This window comes from Drosophila suzukii, chromosome X (assembly GCF_043229965.1).
Source record: "Drosophila suzukii chromosome X, CBGP_Dsuzu_IsoJpt1.0, whole genome shotgun sequence".
Lineage (NCBI taxonomy): Eukaryota > Metazoa > Arthropoda > Insecta > Diptera > Drosophilidae > Drosophila > Drosophila suzukii.
Genome location: NC_092084.1, coordinates 21,638,030 through 21,653,101, shown reverse-complemented (window position 1 = coordinate 21,653,101; position 15,072 = coordinate 21,638,030). Strand labels below are relative to the sequence as shown.

The following is a 15,072-nucleotide window of genomic DNA, read 5'->3' as shown; positions in this document are numbered from 1 at the left end:
TAACGATTGGTTTGCCAAATTGGTTTGCAAATAAAAGCTGCAGGAGACGAAAAAACAAATAGTAAGTTTAATTGAATAATTCTAGGAAGATGATAAAGATGAAATAGATAGCTTGATATTTTACAATCTCAAAAAAATAAAAATATATGTATGTATATCTATTGAATATATCATCATCATTTACTAAAAATAATTAATGGAATATGAACAATAAAAAGAAATGACTAATACTCTTCAAAGCTAAAAAAAGAAACTTAAAGCCTTCTGAAATTAAAACCTAACCGCATTTTTAACGGTAGTTTAAAAAGAATTTCGGCCACATTTTAAGCCCAACTTCTGTTATAGAAACTTTTACCCAATCCCGAAAAAAAACCTCTTGTATAGCTGCTAAATTTATTTCAACACCCAGCGGAACTGAAACTCTTTAAAAGCAAAACTCATCAATAATTTTTCGCCCACTCATCTATCATTTGATAGCATATATGTATTGCATATATATGTACATATAAATACATATGTATATAAGCGGAGAGGAAGACAGCTGCCCTGGTAGAAACTCATGGGTTCTGAAGTTTGGCAACGTCGCCATGAAAAACTCTCCAATATTTTTGGCCACATGTTTTTCTGCCTCTGCCGGCTTCGCAGTCAGCGTTTTTATCCCTCCTCCTTCTCTCTTTTTTGTTTTATTTTGTTATTTAGCAATTTTGCAACTGTGTTTGCTTTTAATGAAAGCAATTAAACTGCACAGCCGCAAATAAATAAAACAAAGAGGAGAATGCAAACAACGACGAAACGAAATAGTAAATTAAATTCACACTATGAAAATTGAATTGAATTTAAGATGCGAAAATTAAGCACGAAATTCCAGTAAAGTACAAAAGTAAAATAGAAGAAGAACAACAAGAAAGAGGAGAGCGGAAAATTAAGAAAAAAAAAAAAAAGAAAACAACAAAAAACTCAGCCAAGCGTCGCAGCAGCAGACGAAAGCATGTTGCCAAACTTCACAAGGCGAGAGGGAGAGGGAAGAACAAAAACCTTAAGTACGCGTAAGATTAAAGCGGCGCCGTTGCCAAATTTCACAAGCAGCATGGCAAAAGGCAAAAAGCAGAGAAGCAGAAAACAGCCCCAGCGCAAACAAATTAATAAAAATAACAACACACATACAACAGCAGACGACGAAAATGTATGTACGAGAAAAAAAAGAGGCTTAAAAACTATAAGAATAAAAAACTAAATACAAATAGGAAAAACAAAAACGTAGTAAAAGCATAAAAAACCCAAAAAGAGAAACACAAGCACAAAAGCCAGCAGAGCAGCATTATAATAATAATAATAGCATACAAAAGAAACTACAGTGGACACTCCAGGCACTGAAGTTAGAGTAAAACACTATCAATTCAAGAAATATGTTACACTAACTTTTATAACAATGGAATTATTAGGGCATAAATCTTACTACTTCGAACTTTAAACAATCACAAACTTGACAAACATTTAAACTCTTAAATTTCGGTTCTCATGGGTTCATTGCATCGAGTGGGCACAGTACTTAAAAAGAAGAAACCAACTTAAAGAAGAAGACGAAAATGATGCCGAGGCACAAGAGCGAGCGAGAGGGAGAGGTGGTTGGAGTGTACGTGCGAGTGAGAGGGAAGGAGAGGTCGGATCTGCGCACAAGTCAAGCGGAAGACAGAGAGAGATAGAGGGAGGGAGGGAGAGAGAGCGATAGCGAACAACAAATAAACCAAACAGTAATGGAGCAAAGAAGACTGCCAAAGAGGGGGCGGGGGGAGGGAGACCAATGGATGAAAGGGAAACGATGAAGCGAAGGGGAATGGATGGAGGGGTGGGGAGGGGCAGGCCACTGCTGAGGTTGAGCAAAAACAGTGGACAACAACACACAACGTGGGGCAACACAATGGGGCTCAAAAAATTAGCTCACCAAATATGCCAGTCATTTAGGAAAATTTGTAATTAAGTAAAAAATGGTGCTAAAAATATTTTTGGATTTTGGAATTTTAATCTCGAATAAAAATATGTATATATTTTTTTATGATTAATGTAGAACATTTTATATTTAGAAAAAATCGGTAACTCTTATTGTAACCCAAGAGTAACCCTTTTCCTTTGTTCTCATAATATGAAATAATAATTATTATTTAATTATGCCAGTCATTTAGAAAAATTTGTAATTAAGTAGGCCGGCGCTTATATTTTTGGATTTTGGAACGCTCATTTTACCTTTATTATATTTTAATCTCGAATAAAAATATATATTTTTTTAGGAATAACATAGAACATTTTATATTTAGCAGAAATCGGTAACTCTTATTGTAACCCAAGAATACCCCCTTTCCTTTGCTCTCATAATATTAAATAATAATTATTATTTCATAATAATTAGTAAACATTAAGTAAAGTAATATTACTTGTAAAGAAATTAAATAACAAACGAACAGGTGCTTCCACTGCGAACACCACTGTGATAAGGTTTACATGCATACATACATATATAAGTACGTAAGAATGTGTGCGTACACTATGCCAAAGCTAACAGTAGGCGGCATGGCGATTGGAATGGAAAGAGGAAGTGGTTGTGGGGTAGAGGGTGAGGGTGGCGGTGGGTTGTATTGAAAGAGAGGAAGAGGGGGGAAGAGATGGGTGAACAGACATCGTGCGCAGGAACGTTCGTGTTTTGGTGTGGGTAAAAGAGTGCGGGTGACGCAACAGCAACAACAAGTGCAAGGCGGCAGAGCCGTTGGCAACTGAATACCGCACACACACACACATACTAACACACTCTCACGCAGACATGAAACTCGCAACGTCATAAAACGAATCGGACAACAAAGCGACCAAGCGACTAAACGACGAACGACTCGACAAAGCGACGACGCGACAAAACGACAAGCCGACAAACTCGCACAAATAATACAACAAAATTCCCCAGAGAGAACGAAACCAAGTGTGAGAAAGAGAGGGAGTGAGGCTACAAGAGAGAGCGGGTGGGCGGCGGACAGTGAGTGCAAGCGAGATGGGGCGCTAATGCTCTCATGCCAAGTTGTTGTTGTCTGCTTTTATTTTGTACTTTTAAACCCCCTCCCCCACCCACACACTTCTTAAAACATTTTTGGCTTTACTTTTTGGGCTATTTTCTGCATTCGCTTTTTCGACAATTTAAAAGTTCAGACAAATGCAATGCACAATATTTTGTAGCAGAAAAATTAAATATTTGCCATAAAAACATAAAAACAACACACGTCGGAATTGAATTGGTAATACAAAGTACTAAGGTCGTGCTTTTGTGGGTTCATTTTTATTGGGAAATCGTTTTTCTGACAATTGGGACATTTTTTTTTTATGAGAAAATGAGCAAGTGCAAAGATAAAGTATAATAATTAAATGGTTTTCCCACGTTCAACTTTTCATTTCATTGTGAAGTTTGGGAAGAAACGTTTGTATTTATTATAATATAGTTACCAAGTAGATTTTTTTAAAATTTAAATTTTGAGTAATACAATAAAAGTTGATAAGTTATAAAGATCAAATTATTTCCATATATATTTTCTTATATATATGTATTACAATGGTGTTAAATAAAGATACAAAAGTATAAATTTCCGTTTCCCTTAAAGTTCCAGCTTAATTTTAAAAAATGTCTTTTTTAATATGAACTTTTTTAAATATTTAAATAATACTGATTTCTATTTGTTTTAATAGTAATATTTTTAGTAAAATGAAGTGGTTTTTGTCGTTTTCAACCGTTTTTTTAATATGACTTTCTATATTTCCTTTTCTCAATAAATAAATCAAAATTTTAAGATTACTAAATAAATATAAAATTTTTAACATCATAAATACAGGTAATAAATAAAAGATTTTCACGCTTGCTTCCGAATTTCGGTGGGTTTCCTTTCATTTAGATTCCTCTGAAAATAACTTAATTTCCAAGTGAAAAGCGGCAACCTCGCATTTTGGCTCCCACAAAGTGCAGCAACAAAAGCGAGTCAGTGTGCGTGCTCGTACATATGTGTGTGTGTTTGTGCATGAAAAATGATAGGAGACCTACGAAAAGAGTGGAGCGGAGAGGAGAGGAGAGGCGGTGGCGGGAAGACAGCATGATAAAGCATGGGTGAAGGAGGTGGAGGTAAAAACGAGTCTAACGAGTAAAACGCAGCAGCAGCAAAAACAACAGCAATAAACACGGCGCGCAAGGTGAAACACGTACAAAAGAAAAATAAAAGCCATGTAAAGAGAGCGAGAGGCAGAAAGACACAGGGAGTGGGAGAGAGAGAGGGAGAGAGCGCGATATAATAATAATAATAATTGTGGAGCACACACACACTCACTCATACATACAGAGGCGCATGCTTTTGACTGCTTTATTCATGCACGTGTGTGGGTGGTAAAAGCCAGAAAAATGTGCACACATACAGACAGAAAGAAGAAAAAAAAAATTGAGAAAAAAAAGGTGAACCAAAAAAAAGAAGTAGAAAAACAACAAAAAATCACGAGTAGGCCGAAAGCAATTTATTTCAGATAAGCGCCGCTGCCGGCGTCGCTGCCGACGTCGCTGCCTTTAGGCCCGGCTCTTCCTCTTCTTCTCCTCCTCCTCCTCCTCATCATCCTCCTTCCTCTTCTCTTCCTCTTTCCTTTGCACTTTTCGGTGTTTTGGGCAAAGTAAAGTATTGATTTTTCGCTTCGTTTCGAGCTTTAATTTTTGGGCATTTTATATGGGCGTATAAAGACACAGTGGAGGTTAACAAAATAGGTGCTTGTTGTTTTTACAGTTTATATTTATTATGCATTGAGCTTTTTATAAGTTTAAAAATATTTCAAAATTTAAATACATTTATTTAAAAATTTAATTAGGCTAAAAAAGTATGTATTTTTAATTTTATTGTATTAAATTTAAATTAATAATAATATGGATATGTTTAAAGTATCCAATTATTTAAAAAGCAATATTTAAAATTAAAAAGTATTAAATTTGGGTTAAAATTAGTTAGATATTTTAAAGTATAATTTGTTTTTATTTTTAAATTTTAATTTAATTTACATTTTACTAAGTTAAATTAAAAATAAAGATTATTTTCTAGAGAATTTTTTTTTTATTTTAGATTTCAAGGAAATTTTTTTTACTTTTTAAGTTAACTAAAAAGAAATAATATTTCATCCTCAGCTGTTTTCTTGCAAGTGTGCATGTTGTTTTTGTTGCGTGCGTGTGCTTTATCAGTTACTTCTGCGCTTTTTGTTTTTGCCTGGGAAAACGTGTTTTCCACCTCAAAAAGTTTCCACCGTAGGTTGCATGCATTTTGTTGTATTTCTACATATATATATATGTAGGATTTTTTTCTTTTTGCAAAAACACGAAAATATCTACCCACCCAAAAAGAGACACGCACGTTGCAATTTCAAAAAGTGCAACGCAAAAAAATTATAATAAATATTGCAATACTAAAACACATATGCTGCACATGTGGTTTCTTAATTTTTGTAATTTTGCGAAAATAAATCTGCGCCGAATTCTTGACGAAACTTTAAAGTATTTCGCATACATATGTATGTACATATTTTAGAATTTCTGTCAAAATTATCACACAAAGGGTTTTGGAATTCTCCAGACAGAACACCTTTAATGGAATATTTACGTAGATTTTGAGGAATCTTTCAAAATGGATTTGATTATTTTATTACATTAATTTTTTTTATATAAATATACATAAATATTTTATATGCTGTACTGATTTTGTATCAAAAGATAATATAAAAATATACATATATTTTATATGCTATATTGATTTTAATCTATAGATACTATAAAAATAAACATTTTTTTAAATCCTACCATTGCAAAATCCACTTCAAATTGGTAATAAATAAATACTTTGTAATAATGCATTATAAAAATGTATGTCATTTCCAAAATTTTAATAAATTTAAAAAGACGATACTGAAACCCCCAGAAAATATGTTACTATTGGCGAAATCATTATAAACAGCAAATAAAAGATGGATTTTTTGTTTTTTAGGTGATCATTATGTAAAAAACATAGAAATAAATAGCACAAATTCTATTAACTTTACGTTTAAAAAATTAATTTACTTTTTTAAATAATTCAAGGCAAACTTATAATACAGAATAGTTTAAAATTAAAAGAGTTTTCTTATATGAAAGTTACGTTCAAGATACAATGGATGGTGTAATACCCAAACAAATTTAAATAATTTAGCGATAACAAATCATCAGCTGATGACAAATCTTTAAAGATTCTGTAAACTTTAAAGTTCTGAATAGTCGGGCTCTTCTGGGGTTTCTTAAAAACGTCATGGAAATTACGATAAATAGTGAGAAATTCCAAAGTAAAAACTTTATAATATCTAAATGAACTAAAGTCTCCATAGATTATCCAAGTTTTGTAGTTCCATATATGTAGAACATACATATGTAGACTGATTCTTCTGGTCTTTCTTCTCCTCTCTTTTCTCTTTTCTTTCCTTTTCTTTTCTCCTCTTTCAGGTTCAAGAACATTCGAGGGGCGCAGATAGTGAGAAAGAGCTTGCAAAGAGGGACGAATGAAGGGGGGCAAAAGGAAGGGGCGATAAGAAAGTTGCGAGATAAGAACAAGAGCAAATAATTTGCTTTTAAATTACTTTCACATGTTCAAAGTTTGCATTGGAATAATAAGCGGAAATTTCAGACGGGGCAAAAAAAAATAGAAAAAAAAAAGAGATATGATCTACATTTGCTGGCGGGAAAAAATACAAATTATTAATATGTATAAACTTTGACTTTTGCGCTGTGCTTTGTTTCGTTTGAGTTTTTATAATTTGTTCTTTTTTTTTGGGTTTTAATTTGGGTTTTTTTGTACATATATTTGTGCTTCATTGTTTTTTGCCGCTGGCAAACACAGAAATTCCATTAAAATGCCAAGTGACACTTTTTAGCCGACTCTTTCCGTCGTTCTCCCCGTTTTTATTCCATATTTCCAGTTTTATTTATTTTTACTGGCAAGCTAAATACAATGTATAAATATCTTTGTAATATATGTTGTTTTTTCCAGATATATTACATTTTCAAATGGTTTATTTAATTAGGTATTTCTTTAAATGGTTAACAAAAGTATTAACCTATTTTTACTCTCGTTTTATAGTATTCCCTTTTATTATATTATATTTTTAAATTTATTTTTACTTTTCGCTTTTGTTAAACATTTTGTATTCTAGCAATTTTTCCAACAAAAAATAAATTTTTATTACTGATTTTAGATTTTCTGTTTATAAATATATATTTATTAAATGAAAAATCCATAAATGTTAAACTATGTTGTTTATAAATAAATTTAAAGTACAAATTTATGTTCAAAATGTCACAAATTAAATTTTCATTACTGATTGTACAAAAACTGTTTATAAATATTTATTTTTTAAATAAAAAATCCATAATTGTTCAAATTTTAGTGTTTGAAAGTAAATAGTAAGTAGAAATGGATGTTTTAATACTCAAACATAAATTGTATTTCATCCTAAGTTTAAAATGTAGAGTTCTAGCGCTTTATTTATGTAGAAAAATTATATTTTACTGTTAGGTATAGATATAGTGCCTATAAATAAATCCTTTTCTAAATTATTACTTTTTTAAAATCCTAAAAAATGTGATGTTAAGGGTTAAAATGTTACTTAAGGTTCTTCAAAAAAGAAGTCATAAAAGGGTTAAAGCACAAGGACGGTAATTTTGGTTTCTTTTTCTCTACGATTTTCTTTTCTTTTATTTTATTTTATTTTACTTTATTTTTTGTTTGGCTCTTCATCTTCTTTTGCCATCAGTGAAAAGGCGCTGTTGCCAAACTTCATTTGGACGTGAAGTTTTTTTATTTCTCTTGTGTGTTGCGTATTTCTTTTTGTTTTTACCAACTCGGCCTTTTTTTTTGTTTTTTTTTTTGGTTTTTTGTCTTTCTGGAGGAGGAAAAATCAATATGCGGATTGCGATTGCATTTAAATGAACAAGAAAACGGCAAACAGTCGGAAAACAACAAGAAAATCCATGTACAATGTATATATGAAGGTAAAAATACAGCTGTGTTTAAGATAATATACTTTTCTAGGCTTAAATATGCAAAAAAACAATCCAAAACTTTATACTGCATATAGATAAAGATATAATAATAAAAAAATATATATCATTTAAATATTACAAACAAACTATGAACCCATTCTTAAAATCAAATTCTTTATAATTATAAAAAATGTTTAACAGATAGTCTATATATAATATCATATAACAAAGATTTATTCATTCGAATGAAAAAAAATGTATAAACCTATTTTTAAAACAAGTTTTTTATAATTATAGAAAGGTTTAAAATATATTATTATATATATAATATCATATAATTAAGGAAATAATAAAGATATATCATTTAAGTAAAAAAAATGTATGAACCCATTTTTAAAATCAAATTCTTTATAATTATAGAAAGGTTTAAAAGATATTATTATTCATATATCATATAATTAAAGAAAAAATAAAGATATATAGATAATAAAGACAAAAAATAATGTATGAACCCCTTTTTAAAATAAAATTCTTTATAACTATAGAAAGGTTTAACAAAAATTATTATTATATTAAATACAATATATATACTTTTTTGTTTGTGTGTATAGTGAGTGTGTGGCAACAAATAAAATATGGTAAGCACAGCTAAAAACAAAAAATAAAACCGGTTCAACAAGAAATTCTACGTGCGGCTTATAAGAAAAAATATAAAAAAAAGACAACAAAGCAAAGAAAAAAATCTTTGAGAGACAGCCAACAACAAAAACAAAACCCACAGGCCACGTATACCCCATCTATAAACATATACACAAATATATTTATATATAGTATAGCTATTCACATTTCAAGCACAGAAAAGAAATTGGTAAGACAGAAACAAAATAAAAAAAAAAGCACAAGTAATATTTGCATAATTAAAATGCTAATGGGAGATTGCAATACATATGTACAATACAATGAAGTTGTTCAAAAGCCAGAGCCCAGAAAGGTATAAATAAATAAAACTACAAATGTATGGAAATATATACCACATATAAGGCGGAGACCCGAAGAACATCAAAAAATAGACACAAAAATATAAATGAAGACAAAAAAAAAAACTTGATATTTTTGGCGCCACACGTATGGATGAGCATAGAAGAAGAAGAGGAGAGCTACGAACACATGGGGAATTGGAATTCCAAAAATTAAATCAAGTGAGTTGAAGAACCAGATCGCGGACTTTAAACTCACGTGGAAAGTCTGAAAGAAACCCATTTCGATCTATAAAAGGGGTGTTTTCAAACCAGTTAAACGAGAAATTGTATTATTCCATGGGTTTAGTTCGTATATTCTGAAATATATACGATACCATGAAATTTTAAAATGATAAGTTCGTTTGTACTTGGACCAATAAGAAAATAAGTTTCTTAAAAGGAAATATGTGAAGTTTTTCCTATTATTCATTTTATAGATATAATATAAAAGAATATTTTGGTAACATCTTTTTTAGTACAAAATATTTTATATTTAATATATATAAATATTAAAAATATATAAATATTGAAAATATGTAAATATTTTTAATGAAATTTGACTATGTAAAATAAAATAAAATAATTTTAATGGTTTATATCGAACACACCAAAAACTTCTTTTAAATCTTTCATAACTATATCAATTACTACTGAGTTAATATATAAGAAATCCCTCATACCTATTAAATTGACAAAATAATATAAAATGTCATTTATAAAGATTTGTTGTTTATATATCCCTATTATTAATTTAAACCTCTGACTTTTAATTTATTTTAGAGATTAAACTTTCAAATAGACAATAAAAGAATATATTTTTGGGTTGTAATTATAATATTAGGTTTTAGTTTAGTTGTTCTTGGAAATAATGCACTATATGTAATACAATTTTTTAAGTTTTGATCACTAACCGACGGATTTTTTGAATTTTCTTTCATAAATAATGTTTATAGGGAGCATTTGGTTAATCAAACACGGAATAAATATATTTTTTAGTATATTTAAAAGAAATTTTCAAATTTAGATTTTGTTTTGCTTTATGAAACTCAATTCCAAAGCACATTCTTTTACAAATTGGCTTTTTTTGTTCCTATACCGAAATTTATTTTAATCTTGGGAATATATTTAGTCATAATAACTGTTATCGAAAATAATCACCCTAATCACTAAACGTTTGTTAGATTGAATTATTTTTATTTAAAAACTTGTTATATTTATAACCAACACTCAATTTCTATGAAACGCTTTCATTAATAAAAATAAACTCATATCATATCTCAAAGACAAAGTCAAAAATGAGATATAAAAATAAATAAATATAATATATAATATAATATAAATAATTTATAATATAATATAAATTGGTAAATTGCTTTATTAACTTTTATAAACTATAGAAAGCCTTTAAAAGGTTTAAATAAAATAATAAAAAACTTTCTTGATAGAAATGGTATATGATTTTCCCATCTTTTCGAGTTTCAGTCATGAAAAACCTCGACTTAAAAATGATTGACACGTGTTTTTTATGGAATAAAGCACTCTATTTATCTTTATTCCTTCAGAGATTGTTTATTTTACACAAACTGCTTGAAATCCCACAAAAATATCTTAAAAGAAATAGGTTTTACACACTTTTTTTCAGAACTTACCCGTTGGACGAAGAATGATGTTTAAATCCGCGATGAAAAAATCCGTGAGAATCCATGATAATAAGTTTTTTAACTTTAATTTATTTAAGCTTTAAATTGATTTGCAATTTTTCTCTGCTTTTTTTTCAAACGGCACATATAACGCGAATTCTTATTTTCTATTGATTTTTCGCATTTCAGTAACGTAACAATAAAAAAAATGTAACTTTATATGGCAATATACACATATATTTATATTTATATATATATATATTTTAGATTTTTTTTTTTGGCGAAGGGGGGGTATAAAGCAAATAACGGTATAATTTTCATTTCTTTTTTAGCACAGGGCGTTGTCGTACCCAAAAAAATTTGTGTTTTTTGTTGTTGTTGTTTAACAAATTCTCTCCCTATACGTGTGTGCGTATGTGTGTGTGTGTGTGCGACTTCATTTTTTTTTTTTTAATTTGTAAATGTATTAAACAACAAAAAATTAGAACACACGCACACAAGCACATTTAGAAATTTTTCCACTTTAATGGGAGAGCGAGCGAGCGAGCGAGAGAGGAGGGAGGGAGCGAGCGAGAGAGAGGGAGTAGAAAAAAAATCGCGACGCAATTTTTATAAATATATATATTTTTCCTTTTTTTTTTGCTGCTTATACAGCTTAACTTCTTTTTTTTCTGCTTCCTTTTGCTAGGCACACCGACACACACACACACACACACAGAAAACCGCACGTATATTTCTTTTATATATGTATGTATATATATATATTTTATTTTTTTGATTTTGGCGTTATTTCCTTGATTTATTTAACGTAATGCGTTGCACATTTACCTCGGTTAATTTTCGTGAATTTGTTATAAATAAATTCGCAACGTATATGTTATCTGGCGCAAACGTTGTCAATTTTTCACATGCTCTGCGCGCAGCACACACCCGAGTTTTTAGCCATTGAACAACGACAACGACAACGCAGCGCCAGCTCGACGGCAGCGACGCCGGCAGCGACGTCGGCAGAGGCAACCGCAACAGACGCAGATGTTGCGTCTTATCTTTGCCTCCTTTTTGTTTGAACTTTTTCTACATTTTATATTGCCTTGGGAAAAAGGCTAAATATTGCTTAATATTACTTTGAGGCATATCCAAAAATCTGTATAAAATTGTAAATAAAATTATTATTATAAAATTATTTTAAGCGAAAACGAGTGACAGAGAGCGAGAGAGAGAGTTGCCTGGTTGCCTTGCCTCGCTTTTCGCCGTTAGTCAGTGAGGTTCGAACGCCAAACCTCGACGTCATCCAACCGCTTCGAACCGTTTGCAACCGCTTCGAACCGAACATCGAACCCGCACAGTTGCTTCCCAAAATATTTCACATAGTAGACAGTAGCAATTTTAGTTGGTTAGTTTAAAGGCCTTTGTTTAAATGTAATATTTATTGGTCACTGTGGAGATTAATGGACAATAAATGACATAAGTCATAGGATCTTAATTCATTAATATAAAACCTACTCGCATATAATATTTTCTACTATATATAAGACATAAGTCGTAGTATCTTAATTCATTAATATAAAACCTACTAATAAATAACATATAACCACTATATAAAATACATAAGTCATAGGATCTTAATTTATTTATATACAATCTATATATGTACATATAAAATTTTACTCTTATATATAAGCATCATATAATATTCCCATACAAGTTCGTTAAATTATATGATAATTATACTTATTGAAAATAGTGGTGCTTATTTTACAACAAATAGTATTAATAAACATGTAAGAACTTATTATAAAACATAAGTACATATTTGTTAGTTAAAAAAGTTAAGTTCAAGTTAGTTTAAGTTGAAAATGGTTTACTATGTATTTTATAAATATTTTTGTAAACGTGTCTTAAATAGGTACATTGAAATTTTTACATTTTTTAATTTATAAATATATTTTTAAACATATATTGAACATATCAATATTTTTTGATTATTATTTTTAAATATTTTATTGTATAAATATTTGTTAAACATACATATATTCATTACATAGAAATTTTTTGTTTTTAAAATATTATTTAATCATATTTTGAATACATTGAAATTGTTATTTTTGTTTTATTTATTTTATTTTATTTTATTTTTATTTTAAAGTAATATTTAATCATATCATTAATAAACAGAAATTTTTACATTTTTTTTATTTATAGTATTATTGAAAATTAATTGCTTATGCAAAAAATATTTCTATTACATTTAAAAAAATTTATTTAATTTACCTTTACTTTATATCTTATTTCTTAGAATTTGAATTAAGTTCGATTTATCTTAAGCTATCACTTAGTTGCTATAAAGAACAATAAACATAAATATATCTATTTATTTAAAGACAAAGACAATTCTTGATGCTTACCAAATTTTTAAAAAATTTATGCACCTATTCTTGGATCCCTATTTTTTTTGCATCTCAACAATATTTATAAGGAACAAATTTCAACGATTATATACATGTGTAGATACAAGTGATATAACTATAATTAATAAAAATATCAAAAAGGCTATATAATTAAAAATAATATAATGAAAATATTTTGATCGACAAATACCCGTCCTTATAAAGAAACTTAATACAAAATTAAATTATTTACGTGGTAGCTTTATTTTTGTTTCATTTATTTGTTTATAAGTTGTATTAATATTTTAACTTAACATTTTTAAGTGCTAGTACTGAATTCAAACAAAATTAAATAATAGAAAGAACTTTAATGGACTTCCAGCAATACTTTTCCATGGGTACTACGAGTATCAGTTACCCATGTTTATAGAAAACTTTCCGCGAAAAACGATCTAGTTGAGGAACTTGAGCTGTTCGCCTGGCAAAACATTTGATAAATTGAAAAATGAGCATTTGCAATGGTTTAGTTTTCGTTCTTGCGCACTTTTCCCCCGCCCCTCCCCGCATTTTCCCAACCCTTTGATAATTTTCATTCGTCTGCGTTCATGTGTTTTGTTTCCTCCCCCCCCCCCCCCTCCCCTTCGCTTTTTTGCTTTTTTTCGTCACTTGCCAATTTGCAGTGAAAGTGAAATGCGCTGAGCGCAGGCGGTTTGAAAAGGGGCGGGGTCGCGGGGGGTCAACAGGGGGAGGGGGAAGGGGTGGGGGGTCGCAGTGGGTGGTGGGCGGTGGGCAGAGGGCAACGGCCAGCGTAGGCCGAGCCTAAAAGCGAAAAAAAAGAAGAAAAAAACCCAAACACACGTGCGATTTACCTGCGAATCGCTCAATCAGGTTGCATGTTCGCTCCACTCATCGAACCAATTTTCTATGTAGGTACGTATGTATTTCTTTTCGCTAATTAAATGCAAATCTATAAAGCACTTACATACATATTTAATTACATACATATGTTGTTTTAAATTGTTGCACCTAATTTATGCTACAATCATGCCCATTTTGCGATAAATTTTATATCCAAAACTATATTACAATCCTAAAAACTTAATATATTAACTTAAAAAAATTCTTATGTCTTAAAAAATTTAATTTCTTTAACAATTTAATTTAATTTAATATTCAAAACTATGTTTAAGTCAAGTTATAAAATGAAAAACAAATAGTTTTGTCTTATGCTAATACTCTTTTCTTAATAAATTTAATTTCCCAATAAGTTTTATATTTAAAACTATTTTTTAATCCTTAAAACTTAAGCCAAAAAATAAGAAAACTAATGGATTTGTCTTTTATAAGTTCGCATTTTTTAAAAATTTTAATTTCTTAATCAATTTTATATTTTAAAGCTTTGTTTAAGTCTTTCAAATTTCGGAAAGTAAAAAATAATGGTTTTATTTAATGTTTAATTTCTTTTTTCTATTTCCTTTGTATATTTATGGTTTTGTTTTGGTTAAATAAAATAAATAAAATTTTTTATCAGTATCACATTTTCTATTTTTTTCAATTTTTTTTTTTAAATTTCTGAACTTTTCCGTTCTGGTTAAATCATCATATTTCTAATTTTTCAATTTTTTTTTTAAACTTCTGAACTTTTCCATTCTGGTTAAATCACAATTGGTGTTTAATCAATTTTATATTTAAAACTATTTTTCAATCCTTTGAACTTAAGATGTTAAATAAAAAACAACTTGTATGTCATTTGAGTTCTTGTTTTTTAATAAATTTATTTTGTTCATCAATTTTATATTAAAATATTTAAGTCTTTCGAAGTTCAGAAAGGTAAATACAAAGGAGCTGCACACATATTAAATTGTAAATCTAAAACTTATTATCTATTCTATGTTTCTTTTTGGTTTTTAATTGGGGTAAGTCACATTTTTTTTCACCAATATTAAATTTTTAAACGTTTTTTTAGCATT

At 29.3% G+C, this 15,072-nt stretch overlaps 1 protein-coding gene across 1 annotated transcript in view; it reads right to left on the bottom strand.

Annotated features, from left to right (window-relative positions):
- Nucleotides 1-11,696, bottom strand: part of Smr (nuclear receptor corepressor smrter) — a 74,744-nt gene extending 63,048 nt beyond the window's left edge. The window contains exon 1 of the mRNA XM_036821389.3: nucleotides 11,544-11,696. The gene's annotated coding sequence lies outside the window, so the exon portion shown is untranslated. The remainder of the gene's footprint in view (nucleotides 1-11,543) is intronic.
- Nucleotides 11,697-15,072: the final 3,376 nt, after the last annotated feature.